The 27,671-nt window shown below is 43.9% G+C and overlaps 1 long non-coding RNA gene across 1 annotated transcript; it reads right to left on the minus strand.

Moving 5' to 3' along the window:
* Window positions 1-74: 74 nt before the first annotated feature.
* Window positions 75-27,671, minus strand: LOC147445948 (uncharacterized). The gene is made up of 8 exons (XR_015189827.1): window positions 27,531-27,671; window positions 27,303-27,424; window positions 27,127-27,221; window positions 2,162-2,402; window positions 1,940-2,003; window positions 539-687; window positions 367-437; window positions 75-256 (listed from the first exon to the last, which is right to left on the minus strand). It is a non-coding gene; the product is annotated as an uncharacterized LOC147445948 (long non-coding RNA).

Consider the following 27,671-nt stretch of genomic DNA (forward strand, 5'->3'; position numbering starts at 1 on the left):
AAGAGAAACATAGCAAAGAAATCTTTACAAAAAGAAGCACCAATTTATCTTGGAAAATTAGCACAAAATTGCTGCTGCTAACCTTTTCCTTGCGACTATCTGACAAAGTGTGTGAACCGATAACAACTATTCCACCTTCTAACTTCTCAAGCTTGCTCTTAAAAGCTGCATGGTACTCAAAATTCCCAATCACTGATTTTTCAACATCTTTGACAAAAAGTATGCAAGGTCCCTTCTTACTCTCTTCTGCAACAACCTGAAAGGCCAAGTGACTGTAAGTTGTTAGGTGCAGCATTAAATAAAAGACCCTGATCTATCCTGATAATTCCATAGCCATACAATCCACACACGACAACTTAAACAGACCTCAAAGAGTACGTCCGTCACAAGCTTCTCCAAATCTTCACTATAACCTCCTTCCATTCGAAGTTCACTACCTGATTAATAAACCAATATGAAAGGTAAGATAAGAAACCAGGAAACCTGTTGCGGCAATTCTCCACACCATGCTCAGCCTCAAATATTGTCAAATACAAACCATTGCAAAAGAATCCATGGTCATCCTCACATATCCCCCCCAGATTGTTGCCATCCGCAATAGCTTTGTCAAATCGAACTCCAACTTTACCGGGATTTTCTTCAAAAGTAAGAAGAACCTTTCCACGGGCACCAATTGAGGGTCCGCGGCTGCAGACGGGACATGTGGAAAACAAAGTAGTTTAAGCATACCAAGAAAAGAAAAACCAGTAATTTTCATTCAAGATGTTAAGGGTAGAGAGAGAGAGAGAGAGAGAGAGAGAGAGAGAGAGAGAGAGAGAGAGAGAGAGAGAGAGAGAGAGATGAAATGAAATGTTATATTCATGTCTTCCAAAAGCCATATTGACCCTGAGACCAGAGAGTTACATCATGGTGAATCTGATACAAGGTCTGGAAAAAAAGAAAGAAAGAAACAACTGAACAGAAACACTACTAGAGCTGTAAAAGGTGGAGAGAGAGAGAGAGAGAGAGAGAGAGAGAGAGAGAGAGAGAGAGAGAGAGTGTGATCTGTTTTTGACCAGTGAAACATTTTTCTAATTTTCCTTCCAAATAATGGATCTGAAAATTTTGCAAACAGAACTCCAAATATGCATCACCAGCTCTATTGATTAACATGCACGAGGGATGAAGTGCAGAGAGAGAAGGAGAAGAAATGACAACCCTTAGCATCACCTAATAAATTCATCAATAAGGTGTTTCTGGCAGCCATAACAGGACATCAAAAAACAAGCAGCTTTCCTCCCCATCAAGAAAGTCACTAAAATCACGTATGTGTTGAGTCGACTATGAAGTAGGATGCCAGCACAAACTTGATCAATAACTTCCACTTGCCAGGTGGAGCAACTCATCAATCGCTACTGTTTGTTATTTTGGACACAAGCAAGCAAAAAAAAAGGCAATGTAATAAATTACGCCTTAGTATTCACGCTATGTAGACTTGGTATACTGGTTGTTGACATTAGGAGTTTCTCTCATCATTTGGAAGTTACAACGAACGGAGAGTTTCACCAATTTAGTACTTGGGTGTCCAGCATAATCATACCACCTAAAAGAGCAGATCCCCGGTATATAACATCTGACAAAAACCTATAAGTGAATGTTTCTGTGGTCACAGATGAGGGTGCCTAGGGGTGTAGAAAGGCAAAATGAATATTGACACAGAAAAGGCAGTATTTTATACAAAAATTGAGCCCAAATTTGGTTCAACGTTTGGATCCTTCACAACAAAAAAGAAAGATATAATGTGCACATGTCAGTGAGAAGGTGAACGAGACCACCAGTTCTGGGCATTGCGTTCTCAGACAAGGAGGGAAGGGGCAGGGGAAAAGGAAGGGGGGGGGAGAGCTTCTTTACAATAGCAAATAAATAAACTCAAAAGAATTTAAGGCCACAGAAAGGAAACCTGCAAACATAATTCTGAAACGCGACACTAGCAACATTTGGACCAATGAACTTGACACGATCCCCTGCACAGCCACAGAAAACAGCTGAAAAAACTTGACCCTGATCTCTTCTATAATGAAGCCTCCCATCAACCTAACTTTGAAGGAAAGTCAAAATACTCTCATATAAGTGTCTTCACTCTATGGAAACTACCAGCTTCCATGATGTAAATTCCACCTACCTACTTTCAGCACACGCTTTGCTGATGATGTTCCCCAAACAGATGCTACATCAAGCTTTGTGCCTGCATTACTAATTGACGGCAAGGAGCGCGATACAAGTGCATTGAGGTCAGCAACAAACGAAGAATTTTCCTTTCGCAGAATATCTTCAGGTGTCTCCAAAGGTTCCTTTCCTGAGGTGCCTGATTCCAGGCCTGCGACCTCTTTCCCAGACTCCAACTCCCCAGCAACTGTTAAACCCTGTACAAAAACAGTATCAAACAAATTAAACTGCTTTAATCCCTCTGCAAAGCATATTAGAAGGTTATGCAAAAGCCATACTACAGTTGGTGTGAACCTCTGTGGGTGGGTATGTGTGCATATTCAAGTTCTTACATACATGTCACAAAACCCCGGACAATTGGTTTCTTCGCGGGAAGACCGCCCCCGGGGGGGGGGGGGGGGGGGGGGGGGGGGGTCATCAGATAGTAATAATTTTGTATAGCAAAGGTTCAACCACAAAGAGAAGAAATGGGACACTCGCAGCAGATCACGGTATGGCTCATGTGCTAATGAACAGCCTGGATGACGTGGCAGCCCTAGTGACATAGCAACAATGCCACATGGCAATGGAATTGTCGGTCCACCATGTAACAAGTAGTCACAACAGGCAACCACACTCACATGGTGTAAGGTGCAGCTGAATGAATGTTTGAACTTTGCTCAAGATGAGTGCTCCAAACTGTGCTCAAGGTTCCTTTTGTTCTTATGGAAGGGAGATTATGGAAGGGAGAGCCTTCCATTCTTAATGAGAGAGTGCAATGATCATAGCAAAGTGAATGGAAACTGTGCGTGAAAATGTATGAGACTGAGAGATAGAGAGAGAAGAGAATACGACACCAGAGACGTTGTAAAACCCTCCTCCGAAGGCCCCACTCCTGTCGGCGAGAGTGGTCTACTATTGATCGCACAAACTAGTACAATGAGGATGCATGTGACTGATGCAAGTCTAGGTTAGATCGATGACGACGACGGGAATGACGAGACCGATCTAAGGGCTGAAATTTGCTGTTCTTGTACTGCTGTCCAAAAACGCTGATAGGCTGAATTCTGTCGCTGATTCGCTGCTGTCCCAAAAACGCTGATGGCTGAAATTGTCTCGCACCAAAAACGCTGATATGAGCTGGTCCTTGCGGGCTGAAATCTGCTGGTCTTTCGGGGTTCAAAGCTGAAAACCTGCTGGTGCTTATCTGCTGAAAATCGCCATGCAAAAAGGGGGCAACTTGTGGTGATGATGCTGGGAATAGAAAACGCTAGGGCTGTGGGTCTTCTACGATGATGCCTTGATGAAAAACGCCAATAGATGAGGTCCTATGGCGAAGAGTCTTGTTGAAAACGCCAGCAATGGAAAGCTATGGCGATGTGGATGGAAAAACGCTAGGGGAGTTGAAGTCTTGCTTGGAGGGAAACCACCAAGGGGGTTCTTGCTGAGAAGTTGCCTGTTGAGCTTGGGCTCAGAAGAGGCCAATGGAAAGCTATGGCGATGTGGATGGAAAAACGCTAGGGGAGTTGAAGTCTTGCTTGGAGGGAAACCACCAAGGGGGTTCTTGCTGAGAAGTTGCCTGTTGAGCTTGGGCTCTTGCTGCCTCTTCTGCCAATTAGTGCTAGTCTAGGTTTGCTTCTATACAAACTTACTCAATTTGCCCTACCTACTTTCCAACAAAAGTCACTTAAAAATAATAAGTGAAAAATGTCAAAAATAGGTAAAATAGGCTAAATGCATTGGAAAATTCCTCTGAAGGATTCTGATGGATTCTGATGGGAATGCTTATGATCATGCTGTGTGCAACCAGAGGATATGCATCTACACTAAGTGCCTGGGCATGCACGGTCTGCGAACAGACTCACAAAAATGCCAAAACACTTCTAAATCTAAACTGACTAGACTGACTGAACCCTTGTCGTGTTGTAGCTTGTCCATGGACACACAGGGTTGGATGTGTCACGTGACATCCCCTCCTTTTCAAAGTGAGGTACTGGTACCTAACCGTATGGCGTCGAGGGAGATCGCCAATAACATCTGGAATCCTAGAAGGGACTCTTCGCCAGCCCACTCTGATGTGTGGGTCGTGCGGTACTTGAACTTCATAAAGGTCTGCAACGCTTGCTTCTTTGGGCCGCGCCGAAAGCGACACAAAGTCATCTTCAATGCTTCAACTTCGTCGAGAGTCGTGCTTCTTTCTTCTTCAAGAATCTCCATGGCTGAAAATTCTTGAAACCATTTCCAACACAAAACCATGAACATACCTATTCCATGTAAAGTGAGTGGAAAAATCTTGTCTTCCTCAAAGACTGTGCATGCAATGTAGATGAACAAAGAGACGGAGCGCCAAACCGTTCACCACACACACGCAAACAATGAGATCAAATCTTTCTCTTTTGATCTAAAGCACTCAATTGTGGCAATTCACAACGAAATGCCCATGCTTCGTGTTCATACTTTCTGGTGCTCGTTCTACGAATGTGTTATGCCAAGGAAGAGACATGGAAAGTATGTACGTGACTTCCTCACATACATACTTTTCAGCTTTTCATGAACAATCCGCATACATTCGTGCTCATTCATGAGTGAAACGTGCTCAATATACAATATGGCATGCCTGGGAAAAGGGATCACATAAAGACGTCGACTAAAATACAGAAAACGATCACGAATGAAACACTTGAACAATGCGTGCTGAGGAATCATTCGAACACATAATACTTCCTGTGAGGGTTCTTTGGACCTAGGCTCGAGAGTCAAGATAGGTTCTTCCTGAAGGGGTGCTTTGGACCTCGCCTCGAGAGCCAAGATCGATCCTTCGTGATTGATCGAATCTGCAACGAGGTTAGCTTTGCTAGAAAAGCATAAACTAACTCATCATCCTTGTGAACAATCACGTCATCTTCATGCAAATCATCATGCTTGTGAGAAATCACATCTTGATCATGCAAATCATCATGCTCATCATTAACATCCAAATCATCATGCTTGTCATTCAAATCATCACCATGCAAATCATGTGTGTCATGCTTGGGAGAAGAAGAGACTGAGAGAGTCTTCGTCTCCTGAATCTTTTGCATTTGTGCCTGCACTTGAGAAAAGAGTCGCAACAACTCTTGCATGTGCCGCGCTTGCTCATGCTCACGCTCTATAGCTGCCTTTCTTTCCGCTTCTCTTTCTGCTTCTCTTTCTGCGTGTCTGCGTTCCATTTCTGCCATTCTTTCTGCATTTCTTGCTTCGCGTTCTAACTTCCTTTCCTTAAACATCTGCTCCAACTCCTCCATAGGAGTTAGTGTAATCCTTGACGTAGATGGGGAAGGCAAAGGGTCGGAAAAACCTCCTGATGGAGTAAATTCTTCTTCGCCTCTCTCATGCTCATCACCTCCAAGCGAAGTAGCCATTCCGCTTCGAGTGATGACCATCCACTGAAGTCTTGGGTTCTTGTGGGTTCTTGTGGTCTTGGGTTCTTAAGTTCACGACGAACTTGGGTTCTTGGGGTTCTTGAAGGTCTTGAGGTTCTTGAGTTTCTTGAGTTCTTGAGGTTCTTCTTTCGCTTGCAATCTGTGTTAGAGAAGGATCTTCTCTTCATCCGAGTTCGGCTCTTTTCCGTGGGCGCACCCCTTGGCGGCCTTGCGCTCACACCAAGGTTGTTTTTTCCGACATCAGGTCGATTGGCCGGCTGCTAAGTGCACGGTCCGCTCTCAATGAGTGAAAAGAGGCACAAGGGGAGGCTGGACAAGCCCTTCTTTCTTGGGATTCCTGTCACACTTCAAAAACACGATTAGGAATCGACACACCCAAGCGAACTTGGGTTCGTGCGACCTCAACAAGCAAAAAAAAATTCTTGTGATTCTTGTGGTTGTTTCCTTGAGTGATACAGAACACTGCCAAAGCTCTGATACCAATGTTAGGTGCAGTGGAATGAATGTTTGAACTTTGCTCAAGATGAGTGCTCCGAACTGTGCTCAAGGTTCTTTTGTTCTTATGGAAGGGAGAGCCTTCCGTTCTTAATGAGAGAGTACAATGATCATAACAAAGTGAATGGACACTGTGTGTGAAAGTGTGTGAGACTGAGTGATAGAGAGAGAAGAGAATACGACACCAGAGACGTAAAACCCTCCTCCGAAGGCCCCACTCTCGTCGGCGAGAGTGATCTACTATTGATTGCACAAACTGGTACAATGAGGATGCATGTGACTGATGCAAGTCTAGGCTAGATCGATAACGACGACGGGAATGACGAGACCAATCTAAGGGCTGAAATTTGTTGTTCTTGTACTGCTGTCCAAAAACGCTGATAGGCTGAATTCTGTCGCTGATTCGCTGCTATCCCAAAAACGCTGATGGCTGAAATTGTTTGGCACCAAAAACGCTGAAATCTGCTGGTGCATATCTGCTGAAAATCGTCATGCAAAAAGGGGGCAACTTGTGGTGATGATGCTGGGAATAGAAAACGCTAGGGCTGTGGGTCTTCTACGATGATGCCTTGATGAAAAACGCCAATAGATGAGGTCCTATGGCGAAGAGTCTTGTTGAAAACGCCAGCAATGGAAAGCTATGGCGATGTGGATGGAAAAACGCTAGGGGAGTTGAAGTCTTGCTTGGAGGGAAACCACCAAGGGGGTTCTTGCTGAGAAGTTGCCTGTTGAGCTTGGGCTCAGAAGAGGCCAATGGAAAGCTATGGCGATGTGGATGGAAAAACGCTAGGGGAGTTGAAGTCTTGCTTGGAGGGAAACCACCAAGGGGGTTCTTGCTGAGAAGTTGCCTGTTGAGCTTGGGCTCTTGCTGCCTCTTCTGCCAAGTAGTGCTAGTCTAGGTTTGCTTCTATACAAACTTACTCAATTTGCCATACCTACTTTCCAACAAAAGTCACTTAAAAATAATAAGTGAAAAATGTCAAAAATAGGTAAAATAGGCTAAATGCACTGGAAAATTCCCCTGAAGGATTCTGATGGATTCTGATGGAAATGCTTATGATCATGCTGTGTGCAACCACAGGATATGCATCTACACTAAGTGCTTAGGCATGCACGGTCTGCGAATAGACTCACAAAAATGCCAGAACACTTCTAAATCTAGACTGACTGGACTGAACCCTTGTCGTGTTGTAGCTTGTCCACGGACACATAGGGTTGGATGTGTCACGTGACACATGGAAGTTAAGTAGCAGCCAAAGCTGCAGCAAGTGTTGGCACAACAATGTGCCACATTGTTATAGGTCTGAAATAAAGCATAATTGATATGCTACAAACCCAAAGGCGGAAGGAGATTGGCAACGTGAGAACGCCCCCAATGTCCGATGGGAGCAATTTTATATACATAAATGGAGAGAACAAGGTTGTCCATGTCCAACGGACGCATCCTTGCATCCGACCCATCTAGTCCCATATAGACGTCCAACTAGCACATTAGGTGTCCATTCAGCTTGACCATTGACTGACGAGTTGTTGTTTTGGGCAAATTTTGGTTCTTTATGCAAGTATTATCACATGGCCCATGGGCCAAGGCCCAAGGCTCAAGCGTAATTTAACCACCAACGACATTTTCAACAATCTAGCACTTGCCTTTGAACCCTTCATCCTCACCACATCGGCCCCAAGGTGTATCCCTCATCAAGTTGGAATTCGAACATCTAAGAGCAGAACAAACAATTCTCAATTCTGTCAAAGGTACAATTGAAAAGGGTGAATTGAGCGATAATATCGTTTGCAATAACAAGCAAACCTCCTCTTGGAACCAAGCACCCAATGGATCTTGGATCTATCGCAACAAATCTCCTCGGAATCAACCTCCTAACGCATAACGCCCACCAAACGCGCGCACGTAACAAATCTACAAGTGGACCTTGCAAGTAGAGTTAGAGCAGAGGGGACGGGAAGTGTTATATAGCGATGTAGAGATCATTGCCAATAAACAGGAAAGAGGAAATGCTAGTGGAGGAAAAACGCTAGAGTAAAACTGCCAAGCACACAGAGCGCTAGAGAGAGAAAACGCTAGAGAGAGGGTGTGACCCAAAACGTTGAATGGTCTGCAATCACTGATATGCTCAATACAACCAAAAAATGAGCCTATCCCTAATAGATGGATAAAGACTACCCACATGAACTAGGGAAAATGCTAAACACGAGAGACTCTAACCCTACGAAACCCTAGGCAGGAGGGTACCGCTCCATGCAAGCCTACCGAGTAGGCAACTCGATGGAATGCACCGCCAAGAGAGTATGTCTACCTCAAGTTGAGCTGGACACACCCACAAAACAGCCCTGACTCCCTAATCTGCTCCTAGGAAATACTCGAGCCACCACCAAACAAGAATCTGAAACTCCAACCAATTCATCTATCGATAACTTCAGTTTAATGAAGGAACTCTCATTTCATGAGCATTCATGCATGATAACATATCTTCAATAAAGAAGCAAATGCCACTCCATTTTGGGGTGGGGGGGCCCTTGCGACAATTGGTTGGAACCCAATAGTAGTGCCAACCTATCCTCTCCTCTGTCTATCAATAATAGCATAAATGCCACTTGGTCCAAAGAGGCACCCATTTTCATGTACAAATCTCCACAATTGAAGTCACATTTGTCTCCATCGGTCCATGCCATAAAAGCCACCCAGAGCAATGTTGCTTGGAACAAGAAATTATGGTAAAGACCGTGGGTCAAACAAGTCCTATCCACAAGTTTTTTAGAAAAAACACTTAGTACGTGTCATAAATTGCTCACGTGTCAAGCCACTGAAGACGAAGCCGACTTGCAGATCCCGGCCGAGGGGCCTAAACCCTAAGTAAAGAAGTAGAAACAACAGAAGAAGTTTTACCAACTTGCAAAGTCTTGTCGAGTGGCCTATTTTTAAAGAAGAGTTCCCACGAACTTATGGGACCCCGATCAATGGGGCCCAACTGACATAAAGGCATTAAAATAAAGCTGGACCCTCACAAACAAAAGATAGCGTGGAAAATTGATGACGTGGCACCTGTTGTACGGACATCCCGCAAAACACACTGATTGATGACGTGGCATCCTATACGGAATTCCGAATTTTACGATGGCCTGCTGACATGACACAACTGTACAGATTTCCGCGTTTTATGTTGACTACTCAGGTGGCAGAGCTGTACGGATTTCAGCTTTTGCGCTGGCAGCTTTTGGGCATCTGTTTTTGAGCCAGTTGCTTTTGAGTTTCAAGCTTTTCATGTAAACTGCTTTTCAAGGCCAAGGGCCTTTAAATTAACTAAGTACAGAGGACTCGGTCTCTGGCACGTGTCACAAGACGAGCACCACATGCCAATAGAAAAGAACAGATTGAACAAACTTTAGCACTTTATTAACAATTGAACTGAGAGAGAGAGAGAGAGAGACGACACGCGACACGGAGTGACGGAATTCCACCCCAGAAAGTATCGGCCCCAAATCTTGGCGTCCCTTTCGGTATTTCTTTATATTGCATCAACACAGTACAAGCCGGTACTCCAGACTCTGCACCTTCTCCAAGAAGCATGTCAGAGAATGAGTCCTAGCCTCATGTTTAAAGGCCCTTGGCCTGAAAAGCAGTTACAATAAAAAACCTTTAAAACTCAAAAGCTTCTGGTCCAAAAAGAATAGCCAAAAGCTGCCAACGTAATTTACGGAAATCCGTACAGCTTGCCACGTCATAATGCCACTGCAATTTTTGAAAATCTGCCACATCATCAGTTTTTGCGTGTGCACGTCCTGCTTTATTTTAATCCTTTTGTCATTTGGGCCACATCGGACAGGGTCCCCATAAGTTGGTAGGACTTCTTCTTCTGGTACTTGTTCTTCTTACGGTTTACGCCCCTCAACCACATCTGTAAGTTGGCTCCATTCTTTAGGGTTTTGCCACGTCAACAGTTTGTTACATCTCCCCTTCTTGAAAGAGAGTAATCATCTACGATTACAGCATATCTGCAAAACAACTCAAGTTAGCTCACAAAAACAAATTCCGAGGGTCATTCCGAGGGACATTCGGAGGGACAATCAGTTTGCTCTTTTTATTAAGGAGTTAGCTTCTCCTTTCTGCTCTTTTGATCAAGGAGTTAGCTTCTCCTTTCGACTGTTTTGATCAAGGAGTTAGCTTCTCCTTTCTGCTCTTTTGATCAAGGAGTTAGCTTCTCCTTTCGTCCAGATCGAAACTCTTGATATTCCGACGTAGTAAAATTAGCCATTACACCCAGACCGTGTTGATCTTCCACGAGTGTCATGATGCACTAAAAAATTACATACCCAGGCAATCTCATCCAATTAGGAATATTCAGTAATTGCCACATCACAATGCAACACAAATGCTCACATATGCATGTTACAAGACATAGAAACGTAAAGCTGCCGCGATGAACACTCCCCTCTCAAATAACCATCCAAGTCCGGGCCATGAGCTGTTCAACGACTCCCTCATCACTCCTCCCGCAAATAACCTAAAAAGGTCCGGGCCATGAGATATAGAGGCCTTTTACAACCAAACGCCCCCCAAACTGGAGCCTGCGTCGTTTGGAGGTGCTGAGAGTAACCACTGCTCAGACTTCTTAATACTCCCCCCGTAACTAACCATGCAGGTCCAGGCCATGAGTAGCAACAATACTCCCCCCGTAAATAACCACAAGGGTCCGGGCCATGAGTAAAAACAACACTTTTCAATCATTCAATACTCCCCCCGCAAATAACCACAAGGGGCCGGACCATAAGCATTCTCAAACATCTTTTCTCGCTACTACACCCGGGAGTAAAATCACCAATCATTGAAGCAAGTATTAAAACCAGAGTCAAACAAATCAAATCGGCACCCAGACAGGTTCAAAACAGATACCATCCATTTCAAACAAATTCCAAACAGGATCACCAAACAAGTTCTCAAACAGATTTCAAACTTAAAAAGCAATCTCGACAGAACTCTAGTTCGAAAAGTCGACTGACTTTCCATCCTGAAACCTGCACCAAAAAATTAGGGTTAGGTTCATTCCATAGGGTCGTAGCCGAGCACAACATGGTCTATCAGCTCTTGGACAAACAGTGTTTCTTTGGCGGCGATGGTAGTCCCAAGATAGCAATCACACTGGATCTCCAAGTTCATCTACTCGTGAAGAGACATCTTCTTAGGTGCAGCGGAATGAATGTTTACGCTTTGCTCAACATGAGTGCTCCGAACTATGCTCAAGGTTTCTTTTGTTCTTATGGAAGGGAGAGCCTTCCGTTCTTAATGAGAGAATGCTACGATCACAAACAAAGTGAATGGACACTGTGCGTGCAAGTGTATGAGACTGAGAGATAGAGAGAGAAGAGAGATACGACACCAGAGACGACGTAAAACCCTCCTCCGAAGGCCCCACTCTCGTCGACGAGAGTGGTCTACTTATGATTGCACAAACTGGTACAACTGAATGCAAGTGATTGATGCAAGTCTAAGCTATGTCGACGATGACGACAGGGATGGCGAAACCGACTGAAGGGCTGAAATCTGCAATCTGGTATCTGCTGTCCAAAAACGCTACGGGCTGAAATCTGCTACAGTCCAAAAAACACTGATTCTAGGGGTTGTTTCTGTAGGTCTTTCTCGCTGAAAACTGAGGTTCTTAAGGTCTGAAAACTGATGGTTTTTCCGGGCTGAATCTGCTACTTCTTTAGGGGCTGAATCTGCTACTCTTCTATTGCTGAAAATCGCTGAAATTCTGCATATGCTGCGATCCAAAAACGCTAGGGAAGCTGGTCCAAAAACGCTAGCTGTTGTTGAACTTCCAAAACGCTAGGTGCTGTGATCTACTTGCGGGAGGATCTGATGCCAAAAACGCTAATGGAGGGAAGGTGTATGGCGATGGTTCTTGTTGAAAACGCTAGGCAATGGGGGGAATCTGCTGCTTGGAGGGAAGGTTCACCAAGGGGTCTTGCTGAGAAGTTGCCTGCTGAGCTTGGCTCCTGTTGCCTCTTCTGCCAATTAGTGCTTAGTCTAGGTTTGCTTATATACAAACTTAGCAAAATAGCCCTACCTACTTTTGTTGGAAACTCACTTAAAAATAATAAGTGAAAAATGTCAAAAATAGGGAAAATAGGCTAAATGCACTGGAAAATTCCCCTGAAGGATTCTGATGGATTCTGATGGAAATGCTTATGATCATGCTGTGTGTTAGGTGCAACGGAATGAATGTTGTATTTTCTCAAGATTAGTGATCTTTATTGCTCAAGGTTCCTTTTAGTTCTTAGGGAAAGAGAGAGCTTTCCGTCTTATGGAAAGTGCTATGATCACGAACAAAGTGAATGGATTGTGCGTGCAAGTGAATGAGACTGAGAGAAGGAGAGAGAAGAGATACGACACCCGAGAGGTTGTAAAACCCTCCTCCGAAGGCCCCACTCTCGTCGGCGAGAGTGGTCTATTCTTTGATTGCACAAAGGTGTACAATGCGTATGCAATGGACTATGCAACTTGGTCTATGCCGATGACGACGACGGTGACGACGACGACGATGACGATGACGATGACGACGATGGCTGAAATCTGAGATCTTCTAATCGCTGAATTTCGGGACTGTTTCGGTGGCTGAAAGTGACTGTTTTGGCTGCGTTTTCTTGGCTGAAAAATGAGGTTTCTTAGGGCTGAAAACTGATGGTCTTTACGGGCTGAATCTGCTACACTTTAGGTGAATAATGCCGGTCTTAATTTGCTGCTGAAATCCAAAAACGCCAGGGGCTGAAATTGGTTCTTCTGTCGCCGGGGTTCTGCAAATGCAAAAACGCTAGGCTGATCTACTGTGTCGTGATGACGCCGGGGCTGATCTGTTGTGCACAAATCGCCAAGGCTGATCTGATGCAAAAATGCTAGGTCTTCTGTGGAGAAAACGCCTGAGTAGTCGCGGGGAATGGTCTTGCTGAGAAGTTGCCTGTTGAGCAAGGTGCTCCTGCTACCTCTTCTGCCAGAAAGTGCTAACTTGGGTTTGCTTATATATTAACGTAGCAAAATTGCCCTACCTACTTTTGTTGGAAAGTCACTTAAAAATAATAAGTGAAAATACCAATAAATAGGAAAATAGGCTAAATGCACTGGAAAATTCCCCTAACTGATGCTAATGGATTCTGATGGGAATTCCGATGATCATACTGTGTGCAACCGGAGGATATGCATCTATGCTAAGTGACTGGGCATGCACGATCTACGAATAGACTCACAAAAGTGCCAAATCACCGTTAATCTAGACTTGACTTGACTCGACTGAACCCTACTGTGGTGTAGCTTGTCCACGGACACATAGGGTAGGGATGTGTCACGTGACATCCTCTCCTTTTCAAAGTGAGGTACTGGTACCGAACTGTATGGCGTCGAGGGAGATCGCCAACAACATCCGGATTCCTGGAAGGGACTCTTCGCTGGCCCACTCTGATGTGTGGGTCGTGCGGTACTTGAACTTCATAAAGGTCTGCAACGCTTGCTTCTTTGGGCCGCGCCGAAAGCGACTCAAAGTCTTATGTGGCTCCTTTGATGCTTCAACTTCGTCTAGAGTCCTGCTTCTTCCATCTTCAAGAATCTCCATGGCTGAAAATTCATGAAACCATCTCCAACACAAAACCATGAACATACCCATTCCATGTAAAGTGAAGGAAATAAATCTTGTCTTCTCTAAAGACTGTGTATGCAATGTAGATAAACATAGAGACGGAGTGACAACCCGTTCATCAAACACATGCAAACAATGCGCTCGAATCTTTTCTGTTTGATCGAAATCAATCAACTGTGGCAAATCACAATGAAAATGCCCATGCTTGGTGCTCATACTATCATGTGCTCTTTCTACAATTGTGTCACGCCAAGGAAGAGACATGAAATGTGACTTCCTTACATAGAAACTTTTCAGCTTTTCATGAACAATCCGCATACATTTGTACTCATCCATGAGAGAAACGTGCTCAACATACAATATGTCATGCCTAATAAAAGGGATCACATAACGATGCTGACTAAAATACAAGAAACCTTCACGAATGAAACACTCGAACAATGCGTGCGTATCAATCATACGAACACATAATACTTCCTGTGAGGGTGCTTTTGACCAAGGCTCGAGAGCCAAGATTGCTTCTTCTTGAATGATCGAATCATCTTGTGGGGGTTCTTTGGACCTCGACTCGAAAGCCAAGATCGGATCTTCGTGATTGATCGAATCTACAACGAGGTTAGCTTCGCTAGAAAAAGCATCCACTAACACATCATCCTTGTGAACAATCACCTCTTCTTCATGCAACTCATCATGCTTGTGAGAAATCACATCTTGATCATGCAAATCATCATGCTTGTCATTGCCATCCCAATCATTATGCAAATCATTGGCATCCAAATCATCATGCTTATCATTGTGCTTCAAATCATCATGCAAGTCATTGTCAATCAAATCATCATCATGCTTCGCACAATCATGCAAATCCTGTGTGTCATGCTTTGGAGAAGAAGAGACTGAGAGAGTCTCCTTTCCCCAAATCTCTTGCATCTGTGCCTGAACTTGAGAATAGAGTCGCCAAAACTCTTTGTTTTGTCGGTCACTTTGTTCTTGTATTGCTTTTCTTTCTGCTTCTCTTTCTGCTTTGTCTTTTGCGTGCCTACGATCCATTTCTGCTTTTCTTTCTGCGTGTCTGCGTTCCATTTCTGCTTTTCTTTCTTTGCATTCACGATCAAATTCTTGTCATTCTTTCTGCATTTCTTGCTTCGCGTTCTAACTTCCTTTCCATAAACATCTGGTTCAATGCCTCCATAGGAGTTAGTGCAATCCTTCACGTAGATGGGAAAGGGGGAGGGTCGGAAAAACCTCATGGTGGGGAAAATTCTTCTTCGCCTCTCTCATGCTCATCACCTCCAGGCGAAGTATCCATTCCGCTTCGAGTGATGACCATTCTAAAGTCGTGGGTTCTTGTGGGTTCTTAAGTCCACGAGGGACTTGGGTTCTTGAGGGTCTTGGGTTCTGAAGTTCACGAGGAACTTGGATTCTTGGGTTCTTGGGTTCTCGAGGATCTTGAGGTTCTTGAGGTTTTCTTTAGCTCGCAAATCGCGTTGGAGAAGGATCTTCTCTTCACCCGAGTTCTACTCCTTTCTGCGGGCGCACCCCTTGGCGGCCTTGCGCTCACACCAAGGTTGCTTTTTCCCACCTCACGTCGATTGGCCAGCCGCTAAGTGCACGGTCCGCTCTCAATGAGTGAAAAGAGACACAAGGGGAGGCTGGACAAGCCCTTCTTTCTTTGGATTCCTGTCACTCTTCAACAAAACACGATTAGGAATCGCCACGCCCAAGTAAACTTGGGTTCGTGCGATCGCAACAAGCAAAAAAATTTCTTGTGGTTCTTGTGGTTCTTTCCTTGAGTAATGCAGAACACGTCCAAAGCTCTGATACCAATGTTAGGTGCAGCGGAATGAATGTTGTATTTTCTCAAGATTAGTGATCTTTATTGCTCAAGGTTCCTTTTAGTTCTTAGGGAAAGAGAGAGCTTTCCGTCTTATGGAGAGTGCTATGATCACGAACAAAGTGAATGGATTGTGCGTGTAAGTGAACGAGATTGAGAGAAGGAGAGAGAAGAGATACGACACCCGAGAGGTTGTAAAACCCTCCTCCGAAGACCCCACTCTCATCGACGAGAGTGGTCTATTCTTTGATTGCACAAAGGTGTACAATGCGTATGCAATGGACTATGCAACTTGGTCTATGCCGATGACGACGACGGTGACGACGACGACGATGACGATGACGACGACGACGATGGCTGAAATCTGAGATCTTCTAATCGCTGAATTTCGGGACTGTTTCGGTGGCTGAAAATGACTGTTTTGGCTGCGTTTTCTTGGCTGAAAAATGAGGTTTCTTAGGGCTGAAAATTGATGGTCTTTACGGGCTGAATTTGCTACACTTTAGGTGAATAATGCCGGTCTTAATTTGCTGCTGAAATCCAAAAACGCGAGGGGCTGAAATTGGTCCTTTTGTCGCCAGGGTTCTGCGAATGCAAAAATGCTAGGCTGATCTGTTGTGTCGTGATGACGCCGGGGCTGATCTGCTGTGCACAAATCGCCAAGGCTGATCTGATGCAAAAACGCTAGGTCTTCTGTGGAGAAAACGCCAGAGTAGTTGCGGGGGTTGGTCTTGCTGAGAAGTTGCCTGTTGAGCAAGGTGCTCCTGCTGCCTCTTCTGCCAGAAAGTGCTAACTTGGGTTTGCTTATATATTAACTTAGCAAATTTACCCTACCTACTTTTATTGGAAAGTCACTTAAAAATAATAAGTGAAAATACCAATAAATAGGAAAATAGGCTAAATGCACTGGAAAATTCCCCTAACTGATGCTAATGGATTCTGATGGGAATTCCGATGATCATGCTGTGTGCAACCGGAGAATATGCTTCTATGCTAAGTGACTGGGCATGCACGGTCTACGAATAGACTCACAAAAGTGCCAGATCACCGCTAATCTAGACTTGACTTGACTTGACTGAACCCTGCTGTGGTGTAGCTTGTCCACGGACACATAGGGTTGGGATGTGTCACGTGACACTGTGTGCAATTAGAGGATATGCATATACACTAAGTGACTCGGCATGCACGGTTTACGAATAGACTCACAAACGTGCCAGATCACTTCTAAATCTAGACTGAGATCACTTCTAAATCTAGACTGACTGGACTGAATGAACCCTGATCATGCTGTAGCTTGTCCACGGACACATAGGGTTGGATGTGTCACGTGACACATCTACTAGGAGATGTCGAGAAACTTCAAGTTATAATTAGCTAGGGTTTTCCATGGCAAGCATTTCAGGATACACCACTCTGCTAGAAGTTGCACTCGAAGGAAGATGTCAGAAACCATATAACTTCAGGCAAAAATTTCTTGAAAGCTTGCCAAGTCCTTGGAAGTGTACGGCTTGGTAGCTGTAGATATCAACATCTGCATGGCACTGTCTCTGAGAAAAACAGCAGCTCGAAAGAAATCTTGGATCCTTCTCTTGCAAGTGATCTTAATGTCTTATGCCCTGTAAGGCATGAGCGGTGAAGACGGGAGCGCACCCGATGCGCGATGACGTAAGGGTGGGATTGGCTAATAAGTCAGGGTTGGAGGGTGAAGACCCCTCAAATAAAATTCCAATAGCTCTGTCTGCTCTTTTGTAGGACCAAGGACAATACCAAAAGGGGCGCCAAGGTTTGGGGCCAATACTCTCTGGGGTGGAACTTCGCCACTCCCCGTGTCGTCTCTCTCTCTCAATTCAGTTGTTATTAAAGTGCTTAAAGTATGTTCAGTCTGTTGTTTTCTATTAGCACATGGTGCCCATCTTGTGACAGTACAAGAAACCATCCAAAGTTCTTATAAATATTTGTAGTTTTTTGTAGCCACTTGAGTACGTAAATACTAGCCTAATGGGCATTATCAAGGCAACTTGAAGACAATCAAAAGGCCAATGGGACAAGGATTGGCTCATGGAGCTTTTGGTTTCATCACTAAAACAATTTTTGCGTAGTCACAAATACAATAATTCATAAACATCATTCCACACAGATGGTATAGAAAGGTATGCACCACCAGTACCATTGTGACCTAGTAACCATAGTTTTGAGATACAACCAAGGTTTTCGACGCATCGACTATCACAAACTAATGACGTGGCAGCCTCTGTACAGAATTCCATAGTTCACGCTGACCGGCCGACGTGGCAATAGTACGGAACTCCGCGATTTGCAATGACTTGCTAACGTGCAAAATGTACGAAACTCCAAGTTTTACACTGACTGCTCACGTGGCCTAGCTGTACGGATTTCCGCAATTGGCACCACTACTTTTTACTGACAGATTTTTGACAAGTTGTTTTTGGAGCTCATTGCTTTTGAGACTCTGCTTTTAGCAACCCTTGTGATCTCGATAAGTGACCCAAGGGGGCTCACTTCTGAGAGCATCTGCACATAGAGTCTGAGAGCGAGCACCCGCGGGCATTGTACTTTGCTCAAAGATTAATATAAAAGAAATACCAAAAGGGGTGTCAGTCTTTGGGGCCAATATCTCTTGGCACGGAACTACGCCGGGCCGTGTCGACTCTTAAATTTGTGAAGTGTTTGAAGTGAATCTCTGTTGTATCGCGACAAAATCTTGACTTGGGGTGTCTAAGTTTGTTACAATGGTATCAGAGCACGGCCGATTTCTCTTCTATCGGAAAATCCGATCTTTTTTTTCGCAGCACCTATGGATTCCGAAAAGAATCAATCAACCTCTTCTGCGACCGCTAAGGCGGGAGGAGGCAATACGGAAAATTCAAGAGATTTAGCAGAAGATGAGTACGGGTCACCTCGGCCTACACTGTATAAACTTTTGATGATACAACATCAACAACAGGTTGACGAGTGCACAAAGCAGATGCTTCAGTTTACTAAAGCTCCCTGGTTTGCAAAATTTTTGACCCAGCAGTCCATGGCTGAAGTGTATACTCTGGTTCAGACCCAGATCAGTCAGCTTTTGGACACAAAGAATCAATCGAAAAAGCAATTGAAGAAGCGCAAGAAGGGGACTGACTACCCCAATTACTTGGGCCGTCAATCTTCTTTTGCATCTGCAAGAAAGCAGAAGAAGCATGTGCATTTTGAAGGACTATCCATTTCTTCTTCCTCTTCTTCTAACAGTTCTTCTAGCTCTTCCGACTCGAGTGAGGAGGACAGAAAGGGCAAGAAGCGAAGGCAAAAGCAAAGCTTTGGAAAGAACAAGAAAAAGGCAAAGAAGATCAGCTTCCGATCAGTTTCTGATAGCTCTATGAAGGAGTGATCCTCTGACAGTTCGAACTTCAACAACCACATGTTTTATGCGAAGAAGAAGCACTTTTACAGAGCCAACCAATACGACTTCCTCGAAGATAAGATCAAGACGGCAAAGGAATTTAAAGAGGGTGGACATTCAATAAAATTTGAATCCTTTTCTGAATTCCGAGATGCCCCAAGGGCTTTGGCCTTCATCCAACAGTTTGACATAGCCTTCTCTAGAGAGCATTACTCAAAGAACTCCAAGGTCAGGAGGGCTCCATCATTTTTAAAAGGAAATGCTCGAACATGGTGTTCCACTCTTCTTCCAAGGAAAGAAGCCCCGGTCAAGTGGTTGAAGTTCAAACGGCTCTTTATTTCTTCTTGGTTGACTCAGAGTACGAACGAGATGTAAGAACCGCTTCGAACCATCTTCGAATGACCAAGGGTAATTCTTTGGACGCTTATTGCGAGAGGTTTTGGGATTCTTTTCTACCGACCTCTTCCTTTAAGAAGGTCACTTTCAAGGAACAGATTGAGCGGTTTGTTGCGGACTCCCTAGAGAGATCCGAGATTACTGCCTTGAACAAGAGTCTGAGTCTATATAACAACTAATGGGACATGCGAAGCAGGGATTCTCGATACATTCAGGAAATTTGACTTATCCCATTGATGAAATTTTGACTCAGAGGACTAGACAGACCTCGAACAATGAAAACAGAAAGAAAAAGAATCCCCAAAGAAAAGAAAGATACACAACCCCGATTGACTCTTAGAGAGAGGGATAACTATCTCAAAGAGGGGAAGTGTTTTGGTTGCAAAGAACAAGGGCACATCTCCGCAAAGTGCCCCAAAAAGGCACAACGAGGACCGACTGAAGACATGCCAGAGAGTTCTAGAGCAACGGAGGAACGTGGCAGAAAAGGCAAGAAAGCAATACTGGTACCGGATTGCACGGGAACCGACCCGAGCCAGATGGATAAAAGTACAGAACTTTGCCGCGCTTGGGGCAAAGTGAAAGATCAGGAAGCCCTTATCTTTTTTGATGGAGGAGCCAAGGCAAACTTCATTTCACCTGAATTGGTGGCGCGGCTCGATATTACGCCCGAGAGGATGGGGCCACCGGCGGAGGCAGTTCTAGTGACATCCGTACATGATTTAGCCATTACGCCTGTCATTTGCAAACTTCGTTTGCATTGTCAAGGGTATTTAGGGCACGAGGACTTTTCCATCATGCCTTTGGAAGGGTGTGACGTCCTCCTAAGAATCCCTTGGTACCATAAGAACAATATCGTGGTCGACTATCGGGCCAAGAAAGCGACTTTGACAAATGAGAAGAGTAGAAAATTTGTGCTAGATGTAAAATTGAAGGGCAAGTCCGTCCCTATTGTATCGGTTTCGGCCATTTCAAATTAATGAAATCCAATCTTTTTGTTTACTTGATCTATTTGAAAGAATTGAATAATAAACACCAAACAAACATGTCTGAAATAGACAAGATTTTATGCACACATACCAACTGTTTCTTAGAAGGCCTGCCAAGCGAGTTACCCCCATCTCGTCCTGAAGACCATACCATTTATCTGATTCCTGGAAGCATACCACCAAACCGGCCACCTTATCGTGTTAGCCGAGCCCAAAATGAAGAAATCATGAACCAAGTGAAAGACCTTCTTGAAAAGGGTCTCATCCAACCGAGTACTTCACCCTACTGCTCTCCGGTTTTACTAGTATTAAAGAAAGACGGATCTTGGAGGATGTGCATCGACCATAGAGCCCTCAATAAAATCACTATCAAGAACAAATTCCCGATTCCAAGGATTGATGATATTCTTGACCGACTTCAGGTATCCTCTTGTTCCAGTAGGATTGATTTGAAAGCGGATATCATCAGATCAGAATCGCTTCGGGAGATGTCTATAAGACAGCCTTTCGAACAACCTTTGGTTTATACGAATTTTTCGTGATGCCCTTTGGACTTACCAATGCTCCAGCGACTTTCAATCGAATGGATAGGATTTTCGGAGAGCATCGATATTTTGTGGGCACTTTCTTTGATGATATTATAGTTTTCTCTAAGAATGAAGCGGAAACATCAACACCATCTGCTATAGGTCTTTCAGGCATTGCGTAATCACAGATTAGTAATCAATGCGAAAAAGAGCGAGTTTTTCTTGCCGGAGAACACTTTTTGGAACATGTCGTCTCAACAGCAAGAGTACAAATGGAGCCAAGATTGAGACTCCACGATTGGCCAGACTTGAAGAATGTTCATGAAGTTAGAAGCTTTTTGGGCTTGTGTTCTTACTACCGACGGTTCATTCGAAAATTTGCAGAGGTAGCTTCCTCTTTGCACATATTGACTTAGAAAGGAGTCCCTTTCTCGTGGGGACCGACAGAGGTGACTGTCTTTCAGACACTTAAGGAAAAACTGACTACTAGACCAGTGTTGGCTTTGCCAGACTTGCAAAAGCCATTCGAAGTTTATTGTGATGCTTGTGGTCGTAGTCTGGGAGGTCTTAATGCAAGAAGACCATGTGATTGCTTATGAAAGCAGAATATTTTCAAGGCCAGAAATGGTACACAGATTTATGAGAAAGAGCTATTGGCAGTGATCCATGCTCTTACTCAGTGGCAACATTACCTACTCGGAGCCGATTTCACGGTCTTTACTAATCATTAGAGTTTACGCTACTTCTTGTCACAAAAGCAGCTTTCGGAAAAGCAGATGTGGTGGCAGATTGTCCATGTTCAAGGACAAAAAAAACTTAGTGGCACATGCATTAATCTTGAAAGCCCCTGGTTTTGGCTATTTCCGCGATTCATCATAGAAGCTTCGAATATATGGTTGATCAATACGCCACCGATCCTGATTTTTCCAATGTGTTTACTGGATACAGAATGGGGAGATAGTGCCAGGGTATTCTATACGGGATGGCTACTTGATGAAGAAAACAATGTTGTGTGTTACACAGCCGTTGATACAAAAGGTTGACAGATTTAGCAAGCAAGCTCACTTTATTCCAGTGAAGAAAACAGTCAAGCCGGACCATTTAGCAAAACTATTCATTGCACAGATATTTCGATTACATGGCATGCCTGAGATAATAGTCTCAAGCAGAGATCCCCAATTCACGAGTTTGTTTTGGAGGGCTATTTGGGAGAACATTGGCACGTGGTTGCAATTCTCGTCATCATTCCACCAGCAGACAGATTGGCAATCTGAGATTGCAAATTCGGTTGTTCTAGATTTATTAAAGTCTTACATCTCTGATCAAAAGACTCAATGGAAAAAAAAATTACCTTTGATGGAATTTGCCTACAACAACACGGTTCACTCTTCGACGGGAAAGGCGCCATTTGAGACAATTAAAGGTGCTTCAAAGGTTCCACCCTTTCTCAGCACTAAAGACTATGATTTTTGAAGCCGACCAACTTGGACACTGCTTTTGCCAAGATCCGAGAGGCTTTAGAGAAATCTCAAGAACGACATAAGAAGGCAACAGATTGACATCGACGAGATTTGAAATTAAAGGAAGACGATTGGGTGCTCTTATGTTTTGAGAAGGCAGGCCTAAGGAAACGAAAAGGAAAGGAGCGGCTTTTTCCAAAGCTTAGCATGAGGTATTATGGCCCTTTCCAAATAAAAGAAAAGATAAATGATGTCTCCTTTCGACTCAAGATGCCCAATACTTGGAAGATTCACAATGCATTCCATGTTAGTCTCTTGAAACCTTTTAAAGGTGAGGTGCCAATTGATGGGGAGCCTGATGAGCAACCCGAAGTGGAAGAAAGCGAGGAGATACTCATTCCTGAACAGATTTTGGCACACAAGGAAAGAAAGATGAAAGGTAAAGTGATTCGGTGATTCTTGGTTAAATTCAAGAACTATCCGGCATTAGATGCGAAGTGGATGGAGGAGGAGGACCTAGCAGACACTCCTTAGATATTGGAACTTTATCTTGAAGCATTCGGTTTAGCATAGTCTACTCCGATAGAACCCCGAACTCAACAAGGTTGAATCTGGTGCAGCCGGTTTGCACAAGAGGGGAGTCACTCCGCTCCTTTGTCAACAGATTACCTCGATTGAATAAGGTCAATGATGTCCCCTTTGGGTTTCAGGGATACTGATTGGATGACAGTATTCTGCTGTGACTTCATGAAATGGAATTCCCGAAATTGAATATGACTGATTTGTACTCTCTCATTTGACTTGTTTGAGTGCAGGAACTGAAAGACGAAATGATTGCAGCATTTCGGTCTCATAAATCTCTATAGACATGATCGCAATAAGGATTGGTTAATCGGACATCAGTGAGGTCCGGAATGGATCTAGATTCGATTACTAAATACGTTGCTGACAGTCATGGTTTGAGATTTGGAATAAATTTTTATGTGATTGATTTGTCATGTGATGTCATGTGCAGTGATGTGACTGTAGTCTTTTTACAAGTACTAAAGGTGTCGTGTCTACCGTCATGCTTCGGTTTCTTCTGCGGAAGGTCCGTTGATTGATTGCACAAAATTCCGTAATTTGCGCTGATGCTTTTTAGAGGCAGCTTTTTGATCGAGGGCGATTACAATTCTTTCAAGAGGGGGGTATGTCACAAACTCACGACATGGTAGCTGACATGGCAGTCTCTGTACAGAATTCCGCAGTTCACGCTACCGTGGTAACAGTACGGAACTCTGCAATTTGCGTTGACTTACTGACATGGCAGAATGTACGGAACTCCGCGTTTTACGCTAACTGCTGACGTGGCCTGGCTGTATAGATTTCTGCAATTGGCGCTATCGCTTTTTACTGACAAATTTTTGACGAGTTGTTTTTAGAGCTCATTGCTTTTGAGTTTAATGCTTTTGGGGCTCTCCTTTTAGCAACCTTGTAACCTTTATAAGTGACCCAAGGGGGCTCACTTCTCACAGCATCTGGACGCAGAGTCTCAGAGCGAGACCCGCGAGAAGTATACTTTGCTCAAAGATTAATATAAAAGAAATACCGAAAGGGGCGCCAGTCTTTGGGGCCAATATCTCTTGACACGGAACTACGCCGGGCCGTGTCAACTTAAATTTCTAAAGTGTTTTGAGGTGTACCTCTGTTGTGTCGCAACAGAATCTTAACTTGGGGTGTCCCAAGTTTGTTACATCGACTTGTTAGTAGACGTAATTAAAGAGGAAAAGGACACCTTGTTTTCTTATTTTCCCCAAAGCTTCGTAAGCTCTTAGCTACCTGTATTATCATTGGAATTCCCCTTTACACTTCTGAACATAGAGTAAAACTAGATTTGAAGCAATCAAACCCATATACCATACACTTGGCATACCGTCTTGTTGCATATAGAAACGTAGAAACGTTTTCAAAATCAAATCCAACACAAGCATGTGAACATGTGAGCACCTTCACATAGGTCTCATGAGTTTTCATCCGCAATCAACGAGCTATGAGCCACAAGCCTGACTCTTTATAGAGTCGAAGAGACTATTATTCAATTGAAAAAGACAAAGTTAAGACAAAAGGAGGAGAAAAACAAGAGTAAATTCAATAAAACTCCAAAAAAGTACCAAAGCTGTTTTAAATATCAAAAGTTAGTGATGTACATTGATATGCCTGGAGACTAATTAAACCAATATATCTATTCATTTACACACGTTTCCCACAGATGAAGTATGCTCAAATTTAAAAAGTACACACTCAAAACAAAGAATCCATCCAGATAAAAGGTATCCGTGTCACGAGGACGTGGCAGTTATTACCCATGTCACAAAGATGTGGCAACTGCTAACCTTGGTTGTTGGTTTCTTTCCAATGGGGTTTATTTTATTTGTTTTGAGACCCTCTTTTTGAAGTAGCAAACGGTCGGACATTGTATGGCCAATGTGAACGGTAGATTCACCCGCAAACGGGAAGTGGTCGACACTGGAATTCGTATGGTAAGAGGATGTCTAGGCTCAGAGCAAGATCATATAGGTCCCCCCGTCGCACTTAGTAAGTTGGTGGATACTAGGAAGTGAACTCAATTAAGGCGTAAAGTCAAGGTGGGACTACCAACAAAAAGTATCCGACAGTTGGGCCACATTGCACTTTTGGATGTGGTCCCAAGGAGGATAGATGGTCAGAAGACCAGTGGAAGCCCAACGGAAGCATCTCCTAAAATTTAGGGAACTGCTATTTTGGGCCGTGAAATGTGTTCGCGTCATTACCTCCGGTATGACCAGGGGAAAATTTTACAACTTTGCCGCGAAGTCAACTGGGCAACCGGTCAGGATATTTTTAAGCGGCGAACCCGAAACGGGAAAATGCTTGTAAATGCGCCCAAGTGTCGATTTTTCTTGGACTTTCCTCATGCAGAAGAAAGGGCGCTGAATTTAGAGAAGGGAGAGGTCTCATTATGCAATCTGTCACAGGTTAAGAGCTATGGAGTGCTTCCTCTCCCTCTTATGTACAGTGCGGTGCCAGGAGTGATGCCCTGCACGCTACACACTGTCCTCTCTCTCCCCTACGAGCAGTATGTTATGCCCCACTAGTGGGCTTTTCATTTGACCAATGTACAGTTATGTGGGTTCATGAGCGATTGTCGAGGCAAGAGTCTCTTGCACAGGTACTGGATTAGCTAGCAGCTAATCCCCCGCAGGTACAGGTGAATTCGGAGAGGTTTCACGCCAGAAATCTCGTCCAATTCAAAGGGCAAGTAGCCCTACAGGTGCGGGAGCTCGAGGTCTTGCTACGGATGCGACCAGCACGCGAAACGGAGCCCAAAACAGGGAATTACAGCCTGCTGTGTATTTTTGCAGGTTTAGGGTTTCGGCCCTAAACGGACCCTAATACCCCCAGGAGGTTCGGGGACGCAAGGGGACCGTTGTACAGGTGTGAACTGGCGCATTTTCGGGGCAGAAAACAGAGAATTCAACGTGCTGCAGATTCTGACTGTGAAGCGTCCTAGTACAGTTATGCTGCCGAAATCGAGCCAGAACAGGTGTTTCTTAGCCTAGATTGTGCGGGGCAACTTGTGGGAGATCACAGGTTTTATTCCCTTTGATAAAGAATAAAGAAATACCGAAAGGGGCGCCAATTTTGGGGCCTACAGGTTGTCGGCGTCTGCTCGGAGCATTCTAGCTTCCGAGCCGTGTGTGATTAAGTGTTAATTCCCGTCGCAGGTTCTCTTTGCAAAGTGCTCTGTGTGTGTGTGTGTCTAAAGTAAAGAATTTCGGGTGAAAGCCAACGCCTACCGCCCTACAGGGCGGTTTCAATCCAAAGGCTCCATTTTCTACAAAATCATGAAACCTGAAATTTTGAAACTTCAGAGAGAGAGAGAGAGAGAGAGAGAGAAGAAGAAGAGAATTTTAACGTCATAGGAAACTATCCCAAGAGACCTCAAAGTTCTATTCGACAAGAGTTGAACTCACGACCTGTTATTCAAGAGGGAAATGGCATAACCAATCTACCACACTTGGGTGATAGACACACACACACACACACACACACACACGAAGAGAGAGAGAGAGAGAGAGAGAGAGAGACTCATCAATCCAAGTAAATAAAAATTACCATGTAAACTCAAGTAGATAAAACTTATTCTTGCACTTAAAAAAAAATCCAAACACAAGACGGTCGAAACAGAAACATAAATACAAAAATGAGGAGTTAAAAGCACGACCAAAGTCATCAAAATCCAGAGCCTCTCATCTTCAAACCGATCGAAAGGCAAAAGACCTCAAACTTTCCCCTCTAGGAACAGGAAGATCTTAGAACACCAAGCACAAATAAAGCAAACTAAATTTGCAAATAGAAATAAATATGCAAGCATGAAAATTACTAAAGAAGCTCAATATATTTGTATGGACATATCTGCTAAAATCTGCAGCTAACCACAAAATTGATATATAAGAAGGCATTCCAAGAGTTTCACCATTTTGGTTTTTGTTCAAGAAGCACAGAAAGCATTTGTAAAATCTGCTTAATGCAATGTTATTCTAGAAACAAATTTGGCCTTGTACCCTCTCATGTTGGAGCAACTTGGAATTGCTCCAACTTAGTGACCGTGTGCATTCCCGTGCCATGGAACTATGGCTATTTATTAACAGTTTCCGCATGAAATTCTTCCCTTACTACTAGCCCTTAAACTTCAGTTTAATGTAGCAACTGCTCCTTTCAAACAAAAAGTCTTCAATGAAGCATATACAATGGGTTACTTACAGCAGACGGCAAAGAGCCACTATCGAATACCAGCAGCCGAGCATTAAAATGTCTTGTCAATGCCTTCACAAGAATTTCCTGATAAATCTCTGATCCTGACACATCCCATCAGAATTGCAAGTTATCCCCTCAGCAAGTGAACAAGACTCCTCGTGTAAAACAGTTGTGTGTCATACCTGAAGGTCCTGAAAGCAGGATGCGTGGACTAACTGAATGCAAATCATTCGTGAATTTTGCGTAGTCTGGGCGCTGTAAATGGATGTAAGTAGATGCAACGAGCACTTTCTTGGTGCTTTCACTGGCAAAGCACATTCAAGCACATTAAACCACACTCAATAAAATACGATCGAATGATTGAAATTCATAGCATTTATGGCTCCATGCTGACAAGGCAATTCATTCACCTCAAATAATAGGGAAAATTTTCGAATGAAAAGTCAATGTCTTGGCCAGCCATAACCATCCTCGTAAAATCTTCCTTCAAGGATTGTCGTTTTAAGGCAGCGGCAGAAGATAAATTGGCATTCTCTCGCTCTGCATCTTTA

Source organism: Adiantum capillus-veneris, chromosome 12 (assembly GCF_014529385.1).
Source record: "Adiantum capillus-veneris isolate H3 chromosome 12, ASM1452938v2, whole genome shotgun sequence".
Lineage (NCBI taxonomy): Eukaryota > Viridiplantae > Streptophyta > Polypodiopsida > Polypodiales > Pteridaceae > Adiantum > Adiantum capillus-veneris.